This window comes from Zootoca vivipara, chromosome 13 (assembly GCF_965207765.1).
Source record: "Zootoca vivipara chromosome 13, rZooViv2.hap1.1, whole genome shotgun sequence".
NCBI classification, from domain to species: Eukaryota; Metazoa; Chordata; class Lepidosauria; order Squamata; family Lacertidae; genus Zootoca; species Zootoca vivipara.
Window position 1 is genome coordinate 31,388,057 of NC_142596.1, and position 25,250 is coordinate 31,413,306.

Sequence of the window (25,250 nt, forward strand, 5' to 3'; positions counted from 1 at the left end):
GCACTCGTCATGGTCATCCGTGCGCCAGTAGTGGTTTAGTCATGCTGGCCACGTGACCCGGAAAACTGTCTGTGGACAAACGCTGGCTCCTTTGGCCTGAAAAGTGAGATGAGTGCCACACCCCATAGTCCCCTTTCACTGGACTTAACTGTCCAGAGGTCCTTTACCTTGTTACATTTTTACATGAGGGATTGGCTGCTTTGGACAAAGAACATTCCTTTCTCCAAAATCTGGGGGGGGGGGGATTAAAAAATTAGAGCAACTCTGCTCTGCTCCCAGCTCCTCGCCAAGGAACAAAAAGGTGAGCTTCTGCTTACAGTTATAGGGGGTATAAATCTGAGCCTATCTCCCTGATTCCCAAGAGCTGCAAAGAGATTTTAAAATCAGTCATGAACTATTTTTCTGCTTGCTTCAGCATGCGCTTTCCCCCGTTTTGATGCTTGGAAAAAAAAAATCCCAGCCATGATCAAAATGACTCATAGGACCTCAACGCCCACAAGTTTTAACCTCAGGGAATAAAGAGAACAGAAGGCCGGAAGACCAAGGAAAAAATTGAGGGTGGTGATGAGGGAGGGGGGAAGAACGATGATCAAACAGCTTGCAAAACCCATCCTAACAAAAGGGGGGGTGCTGTGACTCAAAGGTAGAGGCTTTGCATTCAGAAGGTCCCTGGTTCAATACCCAGTACCTCCAGGTAAGACTAGGAAAATATGCCTGAAATGCTGAAAAGCCTGAAATGCTGAAAAGTAGACCAGGGGTCCTCAAACTAAGGCCTGTGGGCCAGATCCGGCCCACAAGGCTTGTAAATCCGGCCCGCCGGCCAAAACGCCGTGCCAGGCTTACCTCAGCGTGTGGGAAATGACCGAGCAGGCGGCGAGGCTTCTGCAGCTTCTGATTGGCTGCAGGAAGCTCCTGTAGCCAACTGGAAGCCTTGCCGCCCGCTCAGTCAGTCCCCACGTGGCAATTTAAACCCGGCACAGCGCTTCCATTGAAAAGAACGCAAGCACGCTTGCTTAGTTCCTTCAGCCCGTTGCCCTTCACACATGCTAGCGCCCGCCGCAGCGGTGATGTCAGGATGCCGAAGTGGGTGAGGCCATTTGGAATTTTGGCACGAGAGCGCAAACCAGGCGTTGAGGGGATTCGCACGCACGTGTCAGGCAATGCGCCAGTGCTTTTGCAGTGGCAGGGGGCGGGTGTGGCACAGGGGAAAAGGACACCCTCCCTCCTCTCCACCTGAGGTGAATTTTGTTCTTAGTGTGAAATATTGTATTGTTTTTCCTGTATCTTGTGTACTACAAATTAAACGTGTGCCGTGTGCATAGGAATTCATTCATATTTTTTTTTCAAAATATAGTCCAGCCCCCCCCCCCAACAGTCTGAGGGACAGTGAACCGGCCCCCTGTTTAAAAAGTTTGAGGGCCCCTGGTGTAGACCAATATTGAGCCAGATGGGCCAATGCTTTGACTCGGTATAAAGCAGCTTTCCATGTACAGTGGAATCTTGGTTTACGAACGCAATCCGTTCCATGGAGGCGTACATAAACGGAGGCATTTGCTCCCCGAAGGCACGCTTCTGCGCGTGCACGAAGCACCGATAGAGCGCTTCTGTGCACACATGCTCTGCGCAGATCACTTCTGCACACGCGTGAGCTGCGCAGAAGCGATCTGCGCATCCGACTCTGCGGAACCCAGATGTAAACACTTCCGGGTCCGCGGCGTTCCTAAACGGAGGCGTTCATAAACAGAGGTAGTTGTAAACCAAGGTTCCACTGTATCTCATCCCTCCACAGGCCTGGAGAAAAGAAGCTGTCCCTTCACCTGCCAACAAAAAGCTGACCTCCCTTCACCGTGGACCTTGTTAGGCACAGAAACTACTAACAGGGCTTCCCAGCAGAAGTCAAGGAACAGGCAAGTGAATACATGGGGAGGTGTCCTTTCAGCTTTCCTATGCGGAAAGGTTAAAATATTGGGGGCTTTCAGTTTAAAGAAAAAGCGAGGAACAGGAGGCACAAGACAGTGTATAAAATGCTGTATGGTGTGGAGAAAGCTGACAGTGAAGCCTTTACTTTTCTCTTGCAACACTATAAGCCAATTGGGCCATCCAACGAAGCCAAATGCTGGAAGATTTGACAAAGGGAAGTAGTGACGGCCACCATCTTTGATGGTTTTAAAAGGCTTCCATAGAAATTCATTAAGGAAAAGGTTACCAATGGCTACTAACCACAATGGCTATGTTTATTCTCCGCTGTCGGAGGCAGTATGCCTCAAAATGCCTGCTGTGAGCTGGTCAGAGTCCCACAGGGGTATGTATCCGAATGGCCACTGTGAGAACAGGATGCTGGACTAGATGGGCAACTGGCCTGATCCAGCAGGTCTCTTCTTATGTTCCTATATTTGGGGCCTAAAGTCACATAGGGCTTTAAATGTCATCACAGCTGCCTTAAATTGGGTCCAGAAACCAATACTTGATTCACTTGAGGCCTGAGAAGGAGGAGGAAGAGTTTGAGAAATCACCCTTGTTTTCGGAAACAGAAAATGAGAGGCAGTGTTATACGTAGCCCGTATAAACATTTCTTCTCAAAATCTCATTTCACAGTGGACGGAATGAGGAGGCCTGACCTTCACACCCACTTGAATGACCCTGGAGTTCATTCAGCTTTTGTCACAGTACATGTTAGTACTTGGTCACCATGGCAACCCAACTTCCTCCTCACAGATGGCTTCCATTGCTTAAAACCATACAGGTGTCACCGGTCCGTCCGGAGGAAAACAACCCAAATAATGACCTTGAATGGCTTTACTGGTTTTAAATAAATATGGAAGTGGTTCCTTCAGCGGAAATTGGACCTAGCAACAGAGGCTCTCGAGCATCAATATTACTCCAAATATTTAACATATGGAAGAGTGAATGAAACAATAAATTATAATTCCTAGTCTTTAAAATAATAATAATAAATGAGATATATGCACACTCTTCTGAGCAAATACCAAGGTGAAAAAATACAAAAGTACTGTAATAATACATAATGGAAAATTCAATAAACATTATAATAAAAAAGAGATATATGCACACTCCTTGCTATGTCTTTTAATATAGTTTGCCGGAGTTTCTGTTATTATTATTATGACTTTTCCCAAACTGATACACAAATTAAAAAACAGATTAAATACAAAAAGGGGAAAACATATTATGTACAAGATAATTGTAAAAATGTAATTAATATAATTAAAACAATATTAACAACTCTTATGAAAAACCTAGAGGTAGCTTGAAGATTTACAGCAGGCATCCCCAAACTCGGCCCTCCAGATGTTTTGGGACTACTACTCCCATCATCCCTAGCTAACAGGACCAGTGGTCAGGGATGATGGGAATTGTAGTCCCAAAACATCTGGAAGGCCAAGTTTGGGGGTGCCTGATTTACAGCATGAAGTGTGTGTGTGTGTGTGTGTGTGTGTGTGTGTGTGTGTGTGTGTGTGAGAGAGAGAGAGAGAGAGAGAGAGAGAGAGAGAGAGAGAGAGAGAGAGAGAGAGAGAGTTGTATAAGTAATGTCAAGATTTGCTGCTGAATATCAGGTGAAGGGTCTAATTTGACATTCTCTTTGCAATGAATAGCCCAGACTAGGAGCTGACAAACATGGCAGAAAGGGCAAAAGGGAAGGGAAGGGGTCACAAGGAGCATCTGCTTTGCAAGAAGAAGGTCCCATGTTCAATCCCTGGCAACCCAAGAGAGCCAATGCTGGTGCAGATATAATACTGAGCTAGGTGGATCAATGGCCTAACTGAGCTAGCTGGATCAACACTCTGACTCAGTACAATGCAGCTTCCTGCATTCTGTACATTACAGTTTACGTCACACTGAATGGGAATGGCCTGGGTTTCAGGTAGACGCCTTTCCCATTACTTCTTCCCTGATCTGCCAGGGATTCAACTAAGACTTTTGACATGTAACACCTGTGCTCTACCAATGAGCTATGGCCCACCTCCGAGCTGTCAAAACAACAGCCATACATGCATAGTTTGGTTCAAGAGTGCTGGAGTTTAGCACAGGTAACAAGAACCTGCACCAACTGTTTTTGAGAAGGCTCTCATGTCTTGTGAGAGGTAACGGGTGAGCTTCATCTTGCTAGATAGGCACCACATACTCGGTAAAAAGATAAAAGGGTATATATTGAGAGCAAAACCTACCATTAAAACTATTATTGCAAAATAGCAGGTGTGATTGCAGCAATTATGCGAACGATTTCAAGGGGCAAAGCTCAGCACTGCAAAAAGCAGATGAAAATGGAGGTAGTTGAGAGGGGAAAGCAGCAATGATTATTGAGATCTTTTGCTCCCGAGTGCAATTTGCTCCCGTCTCAGACAGGCACAGGACAAGTGACCAACCTCGTGGTTACAAATTTGCCTATTTGAGGATCTGACCGTCCTTTGCATTCAACGGACAGCCTGTGGCTGTAAGCAGCGGTCTGTCCGCAGACTAATTAGAAACACTTTGGATATAATTTTGAGGTTTTGATTTAAAAGATTTTCCCCCTTTGTAAAACATAACCATTTCATATCTGAGACATTATAAGCAGCGATAACTGGGTTCCAATGCCTTCCAGATAAATCTGGCTCAACATTTCATCATTATTTGTTTCCGGGCAGTTATCAGTTCCGGCTAATCGCACACATGGTTTTTGATGGGGGCGGGGAGCAAGGAAACAGATCCAAAATCTGCTTGCTTTCCCTTCCCACTAAACACTGCTTGCTTTGAATTCTGGTGCTCCTTGAGCTCCAAGGAGATTGGCAGGGCAGTTTGTGTTTGTTTGTGCCGAGAGTTTTTAAAATCTGACTTTGTGGCACAAGGGTCCTGCGTAACGTAAATTAATCTCATTCCTGCCATTTCCAAACTTTGTAATTATGTATAGTTACTTAGCTGCGGATACATGCGGATTGCAGCTAGCAAGAACTTGAAGGCCCTCTGTCGCCTGGGAGAGTTAATTGGTTTAATTAATTTTTCCCTGTCCTTTCCCACAATCCCCTGTGACTACGAGTTCAGAAAAACGCATTTCCTGCTCAGCTGCTCAATAACAGGCATGTTGCACTTTTGAAGGATGGTGCGTAATGCAAGGGTGGGGAATCATCAGGTGTGGCTAAACTACAACTTCCATCAGCCCTAACCATGCTGGCTGGGGCTGGTAGGAACTGGAGTCCAAAAAATATCTGGAGGGCTGCAAGTTATTTATTTTATTGCATTCATATACCACTTTTTTCTTCCAAGGACCTCAAGTTTATGTTAATGGTTCTCATCCTTCCCATTTAATCCCCACAACAATCCTATGAGGTAGGTTAGGCTAAGAGGGAGAGACTGGCCCAAGGTCACCCAGGGTGCTTCGTGGCTGAGTGAGGATTTGAACCCTGGTTTCCTAGGTCTTAGTCCAACTCTCCATTAGTGACGATGATTATGATGATTTTATACCAACCTTTCTACTATTATTTATTTCCTTTACTACAATATTCATCATAATGCTTGAACTATACTCGGAAGGTGATAGCAAGTTGCACTGTGGGCTTAATGAAAGTAAAGAATTAATTATTGTTATATGATAATATTTTACCCAATTTACTAAAAACAATGTGTCTGGTGTACACAACACTGAACCAAAGAAAGCAGGTAAGTGCCCTGATGCTCACATGGCTTTTGGGGGGCAATTTAACAGCCGAAGATACATTCAAATTTGGCCTGGGAGAGGAAAATGCACCCACCCCAATTGCCTATTTTTAAAATTCCTGTTTAAGTATTATTTGGGGCGGGGGGCGGAATGTCCCATGTGGTTTTCCCCAAACAAAAGCTGATCCAGGAATCAGATTTAAATGTTCTTCTCCTGACACAACACAGCTGCCTTTGTTGGGGATATTCTATGACCCCCAAGATACATTAGGAGGCAGCTTAGGGTAAATAAATAAATAAATAAACAAGTCCCAAAACTGCCTGTGTCAGTTTCTTAAGTTTCTACCTGTAAGGCTTAAAACATGCTTTTGATCTGTGGCTAAGTATTAACTTGATTGCTGATGGGGGGGTCTCTTAAGGCTTTTGCCCCTGTTCTTTGTTTGATAATTTTGTGTTTTAACGATTGTTTTTACGCTTTGCTTTTATACTTATAAGCCACTTAGAGCACATTATTTGTGGAAGGGGAAAGTGAGGCATAAGATCCAGGGTGGGAAATAGCAGCTTCTGCCTGATCTGGAGGCAGACGGTTGAAAAACATGCCAGCCAATTTTTTTTATTTATTTTGGGAAGGGTGTTCATATGCAAGTTTGCATTAATGCACAGCAACAAGACAGACCAAGATAATGAGGAACAGCCTCTTATTGCCCCTTCTAATTAAATTAAAACCCAAAATGTCATTGTGAACTAAGGTTAGGGAGAGCGAAGGAAACAAAGCTATAAATTAAGCCAGAGGGTATGAATCTCATGCAAAAAAAATGGCAACGTTTCGGGTTAAGGCTGAATCTGGAAACAGTTTAGCGGAAAAGCTGGCATAGCTGTAGGCCAGGAGAGAAAGAGAGTTAAGAGTTGCTCCGGGCTAATTGCTTCCTTCATGCGGGCTACTCTAGCACACTAATAGGTTTTAATAAAAACTTTCAATTGGGCCAGTAAACCCCTCATTAAGCTGTTTTTAAAGCATGAATTTAAGAGCAGGGAGGGCAAGAGGTCACAAGGAGCATTTAATTCACAACGGCTGGGGCAAGGTGCTCGCACAATTGGAAACAAGCACTGCAGCGTCCAGGGCCATATAAACATCCGACTCTGTCGCTAAAGGCCAGCTAAGTGACAGCTTGAAAAATAGATTTAATAAGGCAGAAGGGGAAAGGTTTTTTTTTTTTCCAGTCGCACGCGGACAACAGGAATAATCAACAGCCCAATTGTCCCGTTTCTACAAATAAAAAAAAGTTATCGACACACAAACACAAAAACCCTTTCCAGGCTAAGAAGCAAACAGGACCCTGGAATCAAGAGAGAGCAGAAGCGATTCCAAGAAACGTTTTTAAGATTCTCATTACTTTAAATGAATAACAATAACAATAATATTTATGAAACGCCTCATGTCTCAAGGCCAGGCCATAAAAACAGCTAAGATGGTTTTAAAAGCAGTATCAAAAGCAACTTATGATAGGTTTAAAAGCAATACAAAATGAACTGCTAAGAGACCTTTTAATCCAGCTGGAAAAGATTGTTGAATAAAAAATATCTTCCTTCCACCCCCACCCCCAGGGAAATTAGAGATAGTGGGCGCCTTGCTTCTTCCTTTTTGTGTCTCCCCTCACTCCATCTAGATTTTATATTATTATTTTCTTCAGGGCTGAACAAGTGTGAGTGTGTGTGTGTGTGTGTGTGTGAGAGAGAGTGAGAGTGAGAGTGAGAGTGAGAGAGAGAGAGAGAGAGAGAGAGAGAGAGAGAGAGAGAGAGAGAGAGAGAGGGAGCGCTTATTAAAGCAATTGCTAACACTTTGCCCTCCAGATGTTTTAGGTTGGGGCTGAGGCTGATGGGAATTGTAGTCCAAAATATCTGGAAGGTAGCAGGTTGGTGAAGGCTTTTTTCCTGTAAACTGCCAAGTGCATTGTTGCCACTGCATAAAATCTATTATGGGGTCAAATTACCACCAGCACAGAAATTGTTGCGGGTTTTGCCCTGGTTGCCAATCTGTTACTGGCCCTGTACATCTTAGGGCCAGGTGGCTTAAGAGAATGCCTTCTTTCTTATATACCCAGTAAGTCACTGCTTTCTGCTGGGGAGATTTTCCTTCAAGTCCCCAAAATTTCAGAAACCGGCTCCTCAGTAACTCTGAGCAGGGCCTTAAGTGTAGCTGCCCCTGTTTATTGGAAACAACACACTAGTTGTTGTTGTTGTTGTTGTTGTTGTTGTTGTTGTTGTTGTTGTTGTTGTCTGTACTTCCCAGAAGCAACTGAAAACATTTCTATTCCAACAAACTTTTCCAAGCTAGAAGATAAGGTCTCTGCCTCAGAGTTCATTTTTTTATTGCATTTAACCCTATCCTCAGTTGTTTTTTGTGCTGTTTTTTTTTAGCTATCTTAGCAGTTCTTAATGGTAGGTTTGTACATCACCTTGAGACAGGCTTTTCCAGCTGGATAAATGGATATTTACCACAAGTGTCCATTTGTTACTGGTAGGTTTTTAGTTTTGTTTTAAATGTATTTCGTGCTTTTAGCTGTTCTTAATTATCTTATGCATCAATCGCCTTGAGACCGTGGTTTAGAAGGTGATTAATAAATTAATTGTAATAAGTGAAAGGCAATGTGTAGCTTTATTATTAATAGTCGCCATAGTAATAGGAGCAAACTAGTCTTTACTTTGGGTTGCATTTCAACGTTGGAAAAAGGGTCCGCCATCTGTGGCTGAGGGCTAAATTAAAGGACATTTTCCCTGGGGATGGGGTGGGGGAATTCACCCCAAGCCCAGCAACAGATCTCTAGGTGGTGAGAACATTCTCATGACCCAGCCGGCCAGGAAATGGCTGAACACTGCGAACAGCTGTGGTAGAAGTGTCCCAGGCCTTTGAAACAGGTGCTTCTTGTTAAGCTCCACCTCTGGGACCAGGGAAGGTCTCTCTCCCTCCCTCTCTCCCCAAGGAATAGGGGGATCAAGGAGGAAGCCAGGCCACGGGAGACCGTCAAGGGCAGCAGAGCATGACAAACACGGTTAGGGCTCAGCTTTGTGGCAGTGACATCGCAGCAGAGAAATTCCAACCCCGAGGGCAACGGAGGCCATTGCACCCAGGGGGCACTCCCAACAGCTTTAAACTTTGCCACACCTGGTCCAGAGACACCATCCTGGTTGTCGTCTTAGCAAAACAGATCAAAAACAAGGCCAAGAACGTCACCGGTTTTTCAGAGGTGGATCTCTGCTAAAGTAAAGGGTTTGTATGCAGAAATGAAAAATGAAAAATATTTAAAGCAGCCCTGCTGGATCAGAATAAACGATCTCTCTAGCCCAGCAGCCAACCTGATACCCGCAGGAAGCCCATTAGCAGGGCAAGAATGCAAAAGAAACTCTCTAGCTGCACTCCCTGCAGAGGGAGTCTGCCGCAGAACACATTCAGGGGTAGACTGCTGCTGAATGCAGGTGTTCCTTATAGGCCTCAAGGCAAGGTGAATTTAAGGTATTGCACTTGAGAAATACCTTCTGCTTGCGCAACAGAACTTCACCTTCCGTACTCCTACTGCGCCCCCAACCCAACAAAATCTGATCTGAGGTTTTCCCAACCCTCTGGAGCAAATTGGGGGAGGCGGGGAGAGAAGTTCCATTGCACACGTAGTGGTTTCATTCAATATAGCCCACTATTAATAAAGATGATTTTTTGTTTGAAATAAGAGCCAATCTCAAAATATGCTTTTTAAAAAAAATAAAAAAGCAAGCAAGCACCACACTTCCTGCAAGGGAACAGGAAGCACCCAGCAGGTACAAAGGATCCCAGCAGGAACTGTTAAGACTGTCCTTTGAAGTAAACACTACCCAACGCTAAAGTGGGATTCCCCCCACCAAAAAAAAAGCTCAGCAATATTTAAATGCCTTTTGACAACAACAGACAGACGACAAAATGTCACTGTTCCACAGTTCTATTATAACAAAAAAATATTGTGGGTTTCCTGCATTCCTCGCCAAAAAAATAAAGAACTGCGGGGGGAGGCCTGAGGCATTTTTATTTCATTAACCCCAACTCAGAAGCATCTCATCCAAAAACAGAAGGAAGAGAGCAGGGGCCTGCTGTGTACAAAGGGTTTGATTAACCAGGACTCAAAGACTTGATCCACTTGAGGAAGAAGCTGTATCTCCTCATGTTTTTACATAAGCCAGGAATCGGGAGTGGTGGGTGAGCAGAGGTGGGTGGTGGTGGCAATCTCCTACAACATCCCAAAAAAAGTTACTAGGAGGCACCGGGTACAGCTGGCATGCCAGTGGGACAAAGCTGAAACCAAAAGCTCATCAAAGAAGCATCCACCCACAAAGGTTACTATATGATACTTAAGGTCCTGTAGTGACTCAAATGCCTTCTTCCAAATTCACCTACCAGTACAAGTTCTGACCAATTCATATGGATCCTCTGGAAACCAAGCAAAACCTGTACTATCTGATAGGCATCAAGGTGTGGGTGGTGACACATGAGAGGGCCTTCTGTGTTGTGGTGTCCCGGCTCCAGAATCCCTTTCCCCTGAAAGCCTGGATGGCAGAGGCCCTGATGGGCCTCTACAAGCAGGTAAAACCAGTTTCATTCACCTGGGTTTTTGGAGATAACTTAGTAGCCATCTCAGCCTAAACTACCTCACAGGGTTGTTGTGGTGGGGATTAAATGAGGAGGGGGAGAACCTTGAGCTCCTGGGAAGGAGGAGGAGGAGGAGGAGGAGGAGGAGGAGGAGGAGGAGGAGGAGGAGGAGGAGGAGGAGGAGGAGGAGGAGGAGGAGGAGGAGGAGGAGGAGGAGGAGGAGGAGAAGAAGAAGAAGAAGAAGAAGAAGAAGAAGAAGAAGAAGAAGAAGAAGAAGAAGAAGAAGAAGAAGAAGAAGAAGAAGAAGGGAGGAGGAGGAGGAGGAGGAGGAGGAGGAGGAGGAGGAGGAGGAGTAGTAGTTTGGATTTGATATCCTGTTTTATCACTACCTAAGGAGTCTCAAAGCAGCTAACAATCTCCTTTCCCTTCCTCCCCCACAACAAACACTCTGTGAGGTGAGTGAGGCTGAGAGACTTCAGAGAAGTGTGACTAGCCCAATGTGATCCAGCAGCTGCAGGTGGAGGAGCGGGGAAGCGAACCCGGTTCACCAGATTACGAGTCTACCGCTCTAAACCACTACACCACACTGGGAGAAAAAGGTGGGATATAAATGCAATAAATAAATAACAACAACAACAGAGTAGGGTGTGGGGATGAGTGTGCCCACAACAGTTTATCCTGTTTGCAAATGTGTTCATAAGTCCTAAAAGGTTATAACTATTTCCCTTAAAAAAAAAAAAGTGGGGGAGGAAGAATAGCAATAGAGAAATTTTAAAATATTACATACCCTGAAAGTGCACAAAAATACAACTACTTACCAAAGGAATACCTGCAAAAGGAATACCTGTTCACTTACCAAAGGAATACCTGCAAAAGAAATGGGAGGGGAAATGTTACAATGCAAGGTAAGAAAAAAACAAAGATGATATGATCTGTTTGGTTGTTAATTGCGTTGCTCTAGAATATGGTTTTTCCTAGTATTTCTTATCTTTTATCTTTATGATGTTTTAAGATAGGTTGTAAACTGCTTAGCTTAGCTATTCTGGTAAATAAGTACAGTATGTAAGTACGGTAGTATATAAATTGTCTAAACAAATGAACAAAATATTCACAGGCTACTTTCAACATTTTTAAGTGGCAAGCTGAGAAGCCATTCCATATCATAGACATTTTGTTTGTCTTTCAAAAGCACACACACACACACACACACACACACACACACACACCATTTGTTAATCCTTTAAGGTTCTTCTAAGGACCCTACAGCATTTTCAATGATTTGTTAATACTGCAAAGCTACTGGTATCTGAAGGCTTTGAGCAGAAAGCTGAAATACACTTTCTTTAAAAAGATCAATAAACAAATGAAAACAAGGCACTCAACAGGGGGCAAACAGCAAACCAGCTCCCCTCCCCACCCCCAGGAAGCCCTTTGACACATGCCTGTGGAGAAGGGGCCATAGCTCAGTAGTAGAGCATCTGCTTTGTATATAGAAGGTCCCAGGTTCAAATCCCGGCACCTCCAGGTAGGGATGGGACTCGCAGCCTGAAACCCTGGTGAGTCAGTGCCACTCAGTGCAGGCAATGTTGAGTTAGATCAGTGGTTCTCAAAGGGTGTGGAAGGAGAGGATGGCAAGTGTGGCAGGAAGATTCAAGGACAATGATCAATTATAAAGTACAGTACAGTGGTACCTTGGGTTACAAACGCTTCGGGTTACAAACTCCGCTAACCCAGGAGTAGTACAGTGGTACCTCGACAGCCGAATGACTTGACTTCCGAAGGTTTCGACTTCCGAAGTCGGCAAACCCAGAAGTCTTGTTGCCGTGTGCGCGTTCTGCGCCTCCGCAGAAGCGGCGCGCGCGGTTCACGCATGCGCAAAATCGCGCTTCAACAACCGAAGACTTCGACTTACAAAGAGCGCCGCGGAACGGATCGTCTTTGTAAGTCGAGGTACCACTGTACCTTGGGTTGAGAACTTTGCCCAAGGATGAGAATGGAAATAGTGCGCTGGCGGCGCAGCGGGAGGCCCCATTAGCTAAAGTGGTACCTGAGGTTAAGAACGGTTTCGGGTTAAGAATGGACCTACGGAACGAATTAAGTTTGTAACCCAAGGTACCACTGTAGTTGTGTTCTATGTTATAAATCAAGCACTGTTAAGAGTTGTTTCTTTATGTCTTCCAATGTATTTCTTATCAATAAAAAGTTTGGCGTGGCCTGAGCAAATCTTTATCCTGAAAGTGTGGCCCAGAGGAAAAAAAGTTTGGGAACCCCTGAGTTAGATGGGGCAATGCTCTCAAAGCTGCCTATGTGCTAGTACCTTCCATGTAACAAATTGTTTGGTTTTTGAAAGGGAGGACCAGTAGAGCACATGATTTACAGGTCCCAGTTTGTTGTTATTATTTAAACCATGCTTATAATACTTAGCCACAATAGTCTCCTAAGTGGTTTTCAAAAATGTAATACGAAAGATAAACGTAAGTTAAAACTGTAGAATCAAACATCCATTAAAATGCCTGCTGAAATAGGAAAAGTCTACAATAGGCACCAGGTGGAGGGGTTCTGTCTGACCTCAAATGGAAGGGAGTTCCATAAAACTGGGCCCACAATGCAGAACACAGCACAACCCCTGGCCCTGGGGGTCATGCATCAGAGCCATGAGGGGCTACTAACAGCGACTCCCGCAAAGATGATGATCAGGCAGGGATAAAAGGGATTAGGCACTCCTTGTGGTAGCCTGGACCCAAATTGTTTAAGGGCTTTGTATATGAATATGCAAGCCTTGAACCTGGCCCAGTAGGTTAAGGGCAGTCAGTACAGAATTTCGAGCAGTGCAGTTATGTGATGGCGATCGTCTGTCCCCATTAACAGTCGAGCCACAGCTTTTTGCACAAGCTAGAGCCTCCAAACTAGGCCCAAGTTCAATCTTCAGCCTCTCCCAAGACCGCTGTCTGAAACCCTACGGAGCCACTGCCAGTCACAGTTCTGATCTTCAGTACTGAGCTCTCGCCTATCTTGTCATTTAAAACCCCACTTAACATGATGTCAACATCAGCCCAGCCCCCTTAATCTCCTGCACGATCCCCTTCTTCCAACACATAGTGCGCATCCACCCAAAATCAGTCCCTGCGACACTCTGCCATTCAAGAACTCAAGCCAGTGCCCCTGGAGACTTCCCACAAAAAGAGATAAACAAGCAAAACAATACATTAAATAAAAACCGGAGCAGTGTGCCTTAAAACCCCATGGAGAGCTGCTGGAAGCAGTTCCATTTAATCAGAAGTGAAGCTGTACCAAGGCACCGTCCAAGTTCACCATCAATTTCTGACACACTATTAAGTTGAAAGCCCTTTCGGAGGGTTAAGTAACATCTTGGGCAGCTGGTTTGAGTTGCTGCTAAGCTGTTGGCGTTCCACAGTGGTCATGGTGGTGGGGAGAGGGGGAAGGAAATGCGTTTACAAGGGTAGTAAACGAAAGCACTTGTCTGGTTTCTGGATCTACTTTATTGTGGTCCCCAATCTTTTAAAGAACTGCCCTATAATTACAAATATCCACATTCAAAAACAAGGGGAACATTTGCACTAAAATAAAGGTTTTCCCTGCCTCCTCTTTTTTTATAAAAAAAAACCCAAACAAACAACAACTTGTGTTTGCTGTCCCAAAATAACAACCCATTTATACTCAAGAACAAGCATTCCTACCAAATTCCTTTGCTGGTTATCTTGGTTTGTTCAGGGGTCAACTGTGAGTTCCAACCACTAGACTGGACTTCCCCAACCTGATGCCCTCCAGATATTTTGGGCTGCTGGCCAGGGCTGTAGTCCAAAACAGCCAGGCTGTCTGGGACTAATGGGAGATGAGAGTCCAAAATGGCTGTACTGATGGGAATTGCAGTACAAAACATCTGGGAATATCAATTTGTTTGGAGAAGGCTGCATTGGAGGTAACAACCTTGCAGCTATTTCACGCAGTTGCTCAAGACACTTAGAAATCCCTTCTTCTCTTTCAACAACTTTTTCAACTTGTTTCAGCCCTTGAATTAACAGCCAACCTAAGTTCAAGGTCCCCAAAGAAAAGTAGTAGTAGTAATAATAATAACAACCATTATTATTATTATTATTATTATTATTATTATTAATTATATACCCCACCCTTCCTCCCCAAGGGGCCAAGGGAGGCAAACAGATCCACAATTTAAAAATAAAAACAAAGAGGAAAAAAACCAAAACTGATTAAACTTTCTAAAAACAATTATAACAAAAAGCATCTAAAATCAGTTAAGTAAGTAAAACTTTATTTATTTGCGTGGCCTAAAGGCCATTGCAACAAAGGATTCATATTACATAACCTGGTAAAAAGGAAAGAAAAAAGAAAAATGCTATATATAACAATAAAATGTGCTGTCTCGGGATTCAGCATAACACAATTAAAATGAAACAGATGAGATCTTAATTATATGTTCACACAGGAGGCGCTATTGTCCTTCAGCTGGCGGCCCTCAGTCTCATGGCCCTCTCAATAAATCTGGCTACCTTCTCTGTTGTCTGGGCAGTCTGGTCTGCCAGGAGGAAAAACAGTATATCCTCGGATGGGCGGCCCGAAATGGCGGATATCAGAGGTGTGATGATCTCATCCCTGAGGTCTTTATATAGGGGACAGGACAGGAGTACATGTGATACAGTCTCCACGCTGCCAACTCCGCAGGGACATAGTCAATTCTGGTATGGTGTTTTTGAGAATCGACCTTCAAGGACGGCGGAGGGTAGCATGTCCAGTCTGGCCAGCATGAAGGCTCGTCTGTATTTTGGGATAGTTAGGTTGGACAGGTATGGTGACCGGAAGTCCATGCTAAAATCAGTTACCGTAAAATTTCTATTGAGATTTATCCTTCTATGTAAATCTCTTCCTGGAGTTCAGCTGCAAACAGATATGCACTTAAAATAAAAATTTAAAAAAGAGGCCTAGCTGGATCAGACCAAGGGACAGTCTCATCCAGCATCCCAAACCCAAAAACCAGACACCTCCAGGAAGCCCATACTGAGAGACTTAATAAGTAATGACAACAAAACTGAAGAGATACCGAGAGGAAAGACTTTCAGGGACATTGCAGAGAAAGACGACACTCCTTGCTGACAGCCCCAGTATTGTTACAATGGAGGCACCCTGGTGACAATGTGGGAAACTTTCCCCTAGGAAGGACCCGCCTCTCAGCTGACAGACACAGAGCTTATTGCATGAAGGCAGCCTTGTGCTGTATTATATTATCAATTATTACTAATATTACTATTATTCAGTCAGATCGGAGTAGTCACATTAATGCAACTTCATTGTTTCGAAGAAGCAGAAATTCAATGGAGCAAAATACAATGGTACAGTATCTCGGTTTAAGTACACAATTGGTTCCGGAAGTCTGTACTTAACCTGACCTGAAGCGTACTTAACCTGAAGCAAACTTTCCCATTGAAAGTAATGGAAAGTGGATTAATCCGTTCCAGACAGGTCCGCAGAGTACTTAAAGCAGGCATCCCCAAACTGCGGCCCTCCAGATGTTTTGGCCGACAAGTCCCATGATCCCTAGCTAACAGGACCAGTGGTTGGGGAAGATGGGAATTGTAGTTGAAGTAAAATTTAAGCTGGTTCCTATGAACCCAGAGAAATGGATCCTGACCCAGGGAGAGCCCAAGGATCCAGGCAAGCAGACGAATTTAAGCGTCTCCTGCCCACCAAATAACAGAGACCAAACCAGGACGTACGAAGCAAGGCACTTTTATTTTCGCTGTTGCAACAGGGTCCTTCCTCTCACGCAGGAGAACAAGGAAGGAACCCCAAACAGAGGTGTCTTGCCCTTAAAAAGAAATTTGAAATTGGTTTCAGCCCACCCCCCAGAAGCATCATCCATATGTCACAGAAGGGGTGTAGCCCAAGACCGCCCTCCCTAGATTCATCATAGGTACATCATGAAAGGGGAGGTCTGGTGGCAGTAATCTGAGCATCCTGGACCCTGCCCCCTGCCCCCCAAACCTAATCAACAAAAGAGAGAGATATTTACATTTCCCTGTTTCCCAGCCAAGTTAATCACACCCTTTTGTCTGGCACCCAGGTATCAGGATGCCAGGGATTATCACTTTAATTCCTGAGACAATGAGAAGGTTCCCCCCCCCCTTCTTCCTTGCAGAGGAACGCCAGGTCTGAGAGAGTCAAAATGGTGTCAGTCAGTCCTGTCTTCCTGTGCTGCTTCAGACATGTTTCTGTACATTCATGTACATGTTTTATGAACAATTATTATATATATATATATATGACCTCAAAATTCTTATAACATAGTCCAAAACATCTGGAGGGCCGAAGTTTGGGGGTGCCTGACTTAAACTGAAAGTACTCAAACCGAAGCGTACATAAACCAAGGTATGGCTGTAGTGCCGTTGCAGCAAGTGGCCTGAGCTGCTATTGCTATTATTTAGTATTATTATAATCATCGTTGTCACCACCACGGCTTTTTGTGTGTGTGACAGTATTCACCAGTACAGAGTGCCAACACATCTTAGTTTTGCTGACCATGGCAGTCATTTTGTGCTGGTCCTGACAGCTCTATGCTCGATATATAAGTACTGGGATGTTCTTTTAAAACCAAAAAAGCACTGGTTACTACATTTATATCCCACCTCCCTTCCTAGGAGCCCAAGAAGATCCACAGTCCCCTCAGAACAACCCTGTGAAGTAGGTTGTACTGAAAAAGAGGGACTGGCCCAAAATCATTCAGTGAGCGTCACGGCAGTCGGATTTGGACCTTGGTATCTCGCATTTAAGCACTACACCACAGCAGCCAAATGTATCTTAGAAATAATTATATCCCAGGTTTTCCTCTTCCAGAGTTCTTTGGATTATATCCAACTAAGAATTAATCAGAGTAGTTCCACTGAAATTAATGAACCTGTGTTAGTCATGCCCATCAATTTCAATGGGTCTGTTAGACTACATGAGATGAAGCCCCAAAGTAATTCTGAAGAAACCTGGTGTTCTATATTACCCAACAGAATTGGGGGGGGGGGCGTCTATACTTTCAGAGCACATTTCTATAGCATCAAACTAGTGAAGTCTAATTTTAATTATTGGGGGGTGGGAGTGCTGAAATGTTAGTCTTCGCTCCTGCTTGCCTCTTTCTGAAATTGCACTAACCAGCCTAGGATGTGTGTTTGATCTTTTACAGGATTAGGGCCAGGGGGCCAAGATCGCTCCAGAGGCAGCTCAAGATGGGATGAAAATTATTCCTTTCTGACATAAGCCGTCACTAAGTTATAATTTTGTGAACCAGGAGTATGTTTTCAATTAGCTTCGTTAGCCCCTGCTTGTACAGCTAAGCAGCAGCAGTGTCACATGGTATTAATCTTCGTTTCATTAATATGTCATATCAGCCGCACACAGCATTCTTTGAAACTGATACGCCCGGCCGTCTCTCCCCGAGAACCACCACCACCACAATATCAGCAAGAGGTGCCAAAATCTGCTTCCTACAGGAAGGATGACCCCCCTGAGATCCTTTAACTTTTGGTTTAAGTTTCTAGAAATTATTCTTTTTTTCCATCAGGAGGAGGGGAGCAAAGGAGGAATGGAGAAGGCCATAGACTGGACCGTGATAAACAAAGGCATTTCTGAAGCTTATTGCCAAAGGGCTACTACCGGTATGTTGTTGTTTGTGATGAAATTTTCTGCAGCACGCCAAGTGAAAAGCGGCTCTAACACATAACACTTTTTGCCCCCAAAATGCATAGGAAGATATTGTTGTTTTCACTGAAAGCTTTTAAACCAGCTCCATGGACTAGATCTAAATTCAATGGTTCCCAAAATGGGCAGTACCACCATCAAGGGGGGAGATTACCTTCCTTAGTGGATCATGCAAACCACTATTCGGAATAATGCCTTTTATAGGGTAGGTGCACTGGGAGTGAGTTTACGGGACGAAGAGAACGGTAGTCCAAAAACATTTTGGAACAACTGATCTAGATAAAGTTAGTTGCACTTCAATCTCACTGAAATGCTCTTATGTCATGACTGATTTGCCCCACTAATTTCAGTGAGACTTAACTGCAACTAGCTTCATCTGGATCCAACATATGGGGTTGCATCCAACTAAGTTCTCATTAGAGGAGACCCATTGAAATTAATGAACCTATCTATGTTAGTCATCATGCCCATCAATTTCAATAGATCTGCTCCATGGAGAACGTAGCTGAATGCAACCCTTAGGCCAAGATCCAATTGTTGGGTCTACAGTGGTACCTCGGTTTATGAACACAATTGGTTCCGGAAGTCTGTTCATAAACTGAAGCGTTCATAAACTGAAGTGAACCTTCCCATTGAAAGTAATGGAAAGTGGATTAATCTGTTCCAGACGGTCCGCAGAGTACTTAAACTGAAGCGTTCATAAACTGAAGCAAACTTTCCCATTGAAAGTAATGGAAAGTGAATTAATCCGTTCCAGATGGGTCTGCGGCGTTCGTAAACCGAAAATTCATAAACCAAGGTGTTCATAAACCGAGGTTCCACTGTACTTAGAAGAGACCTTTTAAAGAAGAAAGATGGACACAACAAGCTGAGGTCCAATAATTTCAACCCTTCATTTATATTAACTCTGTAATCCTTGTAACAGTCTTGTAAAATTAACCTGTACTGTATTATCACATACTAGAGCAGGGTAGGTGACTGAGAAAGCTGTGGATTGCAAGCAAGTTCATGGCTAAGGCGAGATTTGAACTGGAGATCTCTTGAAACACAGATCACACTTTCATCCACTTGTATGACACCAGCTATGGTATCTAGGATGTTGATTCAATGTCTATGTTTACATTATCTGGAAAAGGCTCATCATGCAACTTGTATGTTATTCTTCTGATTTCGGTGCCACTAATCCGGGTCCAGGTGGAGCTTAGCATGAAAGCCTGAGCAACTGACTTTCAATGATGTAAAATTAGATCTTCAGTACAGAATTGATGGTATCACTTTAAATCCACAGCACAACCAGCAGAAGGGGTCCTCCTCATAAGCAAGACAAGGACAATGTCTGTCCTCAACTCAACATCAGACCAGGAGGACTAATTCAGAATCTTGGTGGCTTCTCCCAGACTTTGGAACTTCTGCCCTAGAGAAGTCAGACTGACTCCCTCCTTGTTGTCCTTCTGTCAGCAGGTAAAGACTTTCTTGTTCAAACCGGCTTTTGGGAATGGACTGCTTTTAATGAAACGGCTAGTGCCATGTTGTTTTTTATTGTACTTATTTGTATGGTTTTAACAGATTTTATACATGTATATAGTTTAATTTTTTTTAATGACTTTTTTTTCTATGTTTTTAGCAGTTCTCTCTTTTTTTATGTAAGCTGCCCTGAGTCCCATAAGGGGAAAAGTCTGGGTATAAAGAAATACATAATAACAATCTCACAGGCACAAGATTTCAACCAGAATAATTGACATAATCCAGATTTTTTAAAAAAACAAAACCAAATACACACCAAATGCAGTACCAGAGATCAGGATGAAGCCAGCATCCATGGCAATCATCCAGTTGCAGTGAGGTGCACGATGGGGACTAGCAGATTGCACAAACTGGATTATTGAAATTTTGACTGCAATCCAAATCATGGAAGTATTAAAATGTTTATTCCGCTCTCCATGTTATCCAGAAGACACCAACCACAGCATCTTTTAGATACTTGCTGAGAACTTCACTACTGAAAAATGGAGTATCTGAAACCCTAATAGCAGACTTAGACTGAACCTGGTATAAAAGAACCTGCTATAAGAGATGAAATGATATGTAGATATAGTATTCACAAATGGGTGATAAAATAAGAATAACATAAATTACAGAGAGAATAATTGGAAGAGCTCTTTTTTATGGAATATTTTTTGTGGTTTTTTCTTTTTTTGTTCAGCAATCTTTGTGTGAGTTTTTTATATTTTGTGTATGTATTTTTCTTTTTTCGCTACCAAGTTTGTATTTTAAAACATTAAAACAATAAAGAATTTATTTTGGGGGGGGAGAGAACTTCACTCTCCCCCCGTTCATTCTGGATCATACTGCTCAGCAATCCAGCATTCTGCATATGTGCAGATATATGCTGTTCTCATGTATGTTTTAGAGTTTTGATTTTGTATTGTAGATTTGGTGTGTATGCACACATATGTACATGTATGCATATACACACAAACACACACATACCGTATATATATATATATATATATATATATATATATATATATATATATATATAAGACCTAAACACATATGGATAAATAACAAAAACAAATTATCTCTTGGTGCCAAATTTCCCACAACCAATAGATCCAAACAGGTACTTCTTCCAAAGTTCACTGTACACTCCAAGAACATAGCTCATTATCAGGAAATCCTAAAACAACAGAGCAACCTCGCCCCAGCTCTACAAGAGGTTTTGAATTCCTGCCTTGGCTTCAATTCCAAATCCCCCAAGCTTTGTTAAAGCAATCCTAATCCGATCATAGGTTGCTTCTCATAGGAGAAACCACCAGCGTGTCTTCCCTTCAAATAGGAAGAGCCAGGAAGTTCTGGAGCAGAGGAAAGCAGGCTGCAGGAAGTCAAAAGCTGCAGGCCACAAGCATAAGAGCATAAGAACCCTGCTGGATTGGAACAAAGGCCCACCTAGTTGAGCATCCTGTGCCCACTATGAAGGGCCAGCTGCCTATATGAAGCCTGGAAGTAAAAGAACTTCCCCTCCTTGCAACAATTTCCCAGCAGCTGGTATTCGGCCACCTCCGGCGCAGGGAGTACAGTACATAGCCATCATGACTAGTAGCCACCCAAAAAGTCACAACTGCACAGAAAACAAAAGATTCGGAGGAGACATGTTATTGGAGACCCATCCATCCAAGTACAGCAGAATTATTGTGGGAGTAAGAACATAACAAGAAGGTAGTGTGGCCCATCTAGTACAGCATCCACTTCTTACAGTGGCCAACCAGATGCCCCAGTGGGAAGCCCACAGGAGGGACCCGAGAACAAGAGCACTCTTCCTTCCTTCCTGCCATTTTCCAGCAACTGGTTTTTCAGAAACATGACTGCCTCCGACGGTGGAGGGGAAAAAAACATAGCCATCAGGGTGAGTAGTCGCTGATAGCCTTCTCCTCCGTGAATTTCTCTAAACCTCTCTGAAAGCCATGCAAGTTGGTAGACACCACTGCCTCTTGTAGGAGACAGTCTCTTGCCCTCCCTCCCTCCCTCGTGCAACCCAAAGTGGCACACACATTGAGATTCTAAATACCGTATTGAGCCGTATATAAATGCATTATGTACACGTGGTTCCAGGTACTGACTAGACCCAGACCTGCTTAGCTTCAGGCAAAGGGGGTGGCCTTGTGCGCCCTCAACCTATACCCTGGAACCTGTTGTTGTTGTTGTTATGCCGCCCATCTGACTGGGTTGCCCCAGCCACTCTGGGTGTAGGTTTGCGCAAGTCAATTCCACACACAACCCAGATCCTCTGGAAAGCACAAGGGAGATGTGGCGAGCTCTCTGCAGAAAAGGGGGAAAGGTTGCAGTTCAATGTAGAGCATCTGCTTTGTGTACAGACAGTCCCAAGTTCAAGCCCTGATGGCAACTCCAGGTAGGACTAAGAGAGACTCTTGTCTGAAATCCTGCAAAGCTGTTGACAATAAGTGTAGACCACTGGTTCCCCATTACCTATGTACTGCAGACCCTCTGTTTTTCAAAAGCCAAGACAGGGATCCCCTGCTTTTGAAAATGTTGATATGGGAAGGGTGCCACCATACCCCCCCCCAACATGTCCCAGCAGCTAGACTGAGATGTGCGTCTTCCAGGCAATGCTCCCACACGAGAGCACAGCACCCCAAAATGGGATGTCCCAGACAATTGACAGGTATGTGCCACAAAACCCTGGGTGGGTTATGTGGATCCCTAGGGTCCATGGACCACAAATTGGGAACCACAAGTATAGACAATACTGAGCTAGATGGACCCAAGGGAGTTCCTCAAATAGGTAGAAATGTCGAACAACATTTATCCTCAAGCATGAATGTTATTTGCTCGCTCTGCTGTAAAACTGGAGAGGCATGAGCCCCTTAGGGTACATCAACAGGCACGTAGCTGAAACCTTCACTGATTTACGCTGCAAAAAAAAGAAGAGAAGAGAAGGGGGCAGTTCCTCTGCCGAAGCTTCCTTTCCGTCCTGCGTCTCAGCCAGCTGGACTGGAGTTGAAAAGAGTCACACTCAAGTCAACAGCGCCTGGTATCTGAAGCTTCTGACCCAAAACAAATAGATAAATGCTTCAAAAATTAAAATAAGAAGGGACTTTAAAAGAATAAATTGGCCCTTGCTGGCAAGGAAAAAATAGAAGAGGGGAAACTGCATTGCTCTTCAAAAAAAGAGGGAGAGAAAAATAACCCATCAGCTTATCTACCTTTGAACTGGCTTCCCATCAGAAACCTCACACCGGCCACTCATGTAACTCAAGACTTTGTCTCCACTCACCAGATGCTAGAAAACAAAAAGGGCTCGGGATATCCAGGTGCACCAACCGGGTGCCAAAGAAAAAATATCCTTTTGGATGCTCCTGCATGAAAATCTTTCTTGCTTCCAAATTCCATGTATCAGTATCAAGGCCTGGAAAAGGAAGCCCAACGAGGCACAGGGATGAACCCGCATTGGTGGAGGGTCCTGTGTCGCATATAGCTTGCCCACTGCCTCACTCTGCCATGCACCAGGCAGCTCCTATGCTCCTTTCTCTCTGGCATACAGGCATCTCAGAGGCACAGAAGGAAAACTGGGGGTCCTTTCATTTATGTTACGAATTTCTTTCCATAAAACATCCCAAATAGATTTAAACAAAAAGCAAATAAAAATTTCTAAGTCAATGTAGATACCGGTACAGACTAGGATTTTCAAAAGATCTCCACTTAAAAAGTCTTGTTGGAAAAGGAAGGCCTTCAGTGGATACTGGTAACTTCCGTAGCGGATTACTGCAATGGGGTCTGTCCTTCAAGACTTATTCTAAACTTCAGTTGGTACAAGGAGCAGGAGCCGTTTCAAAACTGCTGCATTGGCTGCCGGTTCATAACCAGAATCAGCCTCCTTCTGCAAATAGGTGTGTTCAGAAAGGCAGAGCAGAACTACTAGAGCATGGAACATTCAAGACCATACCAAAGTCTACATCAAGGCCCCAAGAGGGAGGTTCTAGGCCTCCAAGGGCACCCTGGAGCATACCAAACTACTGCCTCCCATTTTGAATAAATTGCCAACTTGCTGCATGCGAAATGCTTTGGACTACGTCCCATCAGCTGCAGCCCAGCACCGCCACGCTCCCATCATTATACAGCCACGTTGGCTGGGGATGATGGGACTTGTACCCCAAAGCATCTGGAGGGCACCAGGTTGGCAAAGGCCAACACGGCAGCCAAAACTGGCCACGGTTAGCAGAGACTGGTCCAAACAGACCCGGGTTCAACATGATGCCCCAGCCCAGAAGCCATGATGGGCAAGGAATGGAACATGCAAGAAGTACGGCAGAAATCTCAGCTAGTCTGGCTGCTGTGGAGGATAACTGAAAACTACCCTCTCCAGCAGGAAATAGCAGACATTAAAGTAGGGAACTCACTCTCACAGGAGAGAGTGACAGCCACCAACTTGGATGGCTTTAAAAGAGGACTGGCCAAATTTCGTGGAAGAGGAGTAGGCTATCAATGGTTACTAACCATGATTCAGGTAGGTAGCCGTGTTGGTCTGACACAGTCGAAATTTATAAAAAAAAAATTGTCCAGTAGCACCTTAGAGACCAACTAAGTTTGTTTTTGGTATAAGCTTTCGTGTGCATGCACACTTCTTCAGATACACTAAAAGAGAAGTCACCAGACCCTTATATATAGACCCTCTATATATAATGGTCTGGTGACTTGTTTCAGTGTATCTGAAGAAGTGTGCACGCACACGAAAGCTTATACCAAGAACAAACTTAGTTGGTCTCTAAGGTGCTACTGGAATATACACACACACACACACACACACACACACACACACACACACACCATGATGACTGTGTTGTGTTTCTACTCTTAGAATAGAGTCCTGAGTTACATTTTTTTCAACTGGTGCGGTATATTAAACATAAATCCATACCACTTTGTACCCCAAGCTCCATTTATTAATTATTATTTTAATAACCCACAAAGATACAGCTAAGCAACTGAATGTCACAGTATATATACAAGAATACAGTAGTACCTCGGGTTACGAACGCGATCCGTTCCGGGTTGCAGTTCGTAACCCGAAAAGGTCGCAAACAGAGCGCCGCTTTTGCGCATGCGCAAAGCGCGCATGCCGCTTCTGCGCAGGCGCGGGACGCGCGCACGCCGAAAACACTTCCGGGTTTGCGGAGTTTGTAACCTGAACTGTTCGCAACCCGAGCGGTTCATAAACCGAGGTACGACTGTAATGACATTCAGAGAAATCTGAATGGGGCAGGGGGGAAGCAGAGGAATTTTCAACAGTCAACAAGCCACTTTTTACAACTATCCCACCCTTCTTTACAACATTAACTCGATTTCATACTTCTCCATAATTTATACTGCCACTAAAATTGAGATGAATGAAGGGCAACACCTAGTCCCACTCCCCTTAACCTCGTCCTCCTTGATCAAATTGCTATGTGGTTCTCGACAAAAGCTACCGTTTCCCATAAATTATCCAGTGAGGGAGCTGAATCCAACTTCATATGTTTTGCACACAAACACACACACACTCTCTCTCTCTCTTAAAGGGAATCAGTAAACCCAAATAACAATCCAGCCTCAAATAGCACATGTGGTTCCTTCAAAGCCACAGTCCTGCTCCAGCAAAGAAAGAGCCAGAAATGTCATCATTCCCAAGAGGCACCATATGGCCTCCCAAGGACACCAAGTTTCTGTGCCCATTCAGGAAGGCTCAGCAAGGCTCAGCAAGTTGAGCATG

At 44.0% G+C, this 25,250-nt stretch overlaps 1 protein-coding gene across 2 annotated transcripts in view; it reads right to left on the reverse strand.

Moving 5' to 3' along the window:
- Window positions 1–25,250, reverse strand: part of LMF1 (lipase maturation factor 1) — a 161,505-nt gene that overhangs the window by 130,248 nt on the left and 6,007 nt on the right. Inside the window, exon 1 of one of the 2 annotated variants that reach the window (XM_088657378.1) lies at window positions 11,083–11,131. The exons of the other annotated variant lie outside the window; for it this stretch is intronic. The gene's annotated coding sequence lies outside the window, so the exon portion shown is untranslated. Of the gene's footprint in view, window positions 1–11,082; window positions 11,132–25,250 lie in introns of those variants that run through there. 2 annotated transcript variants of the gene reach the window in all.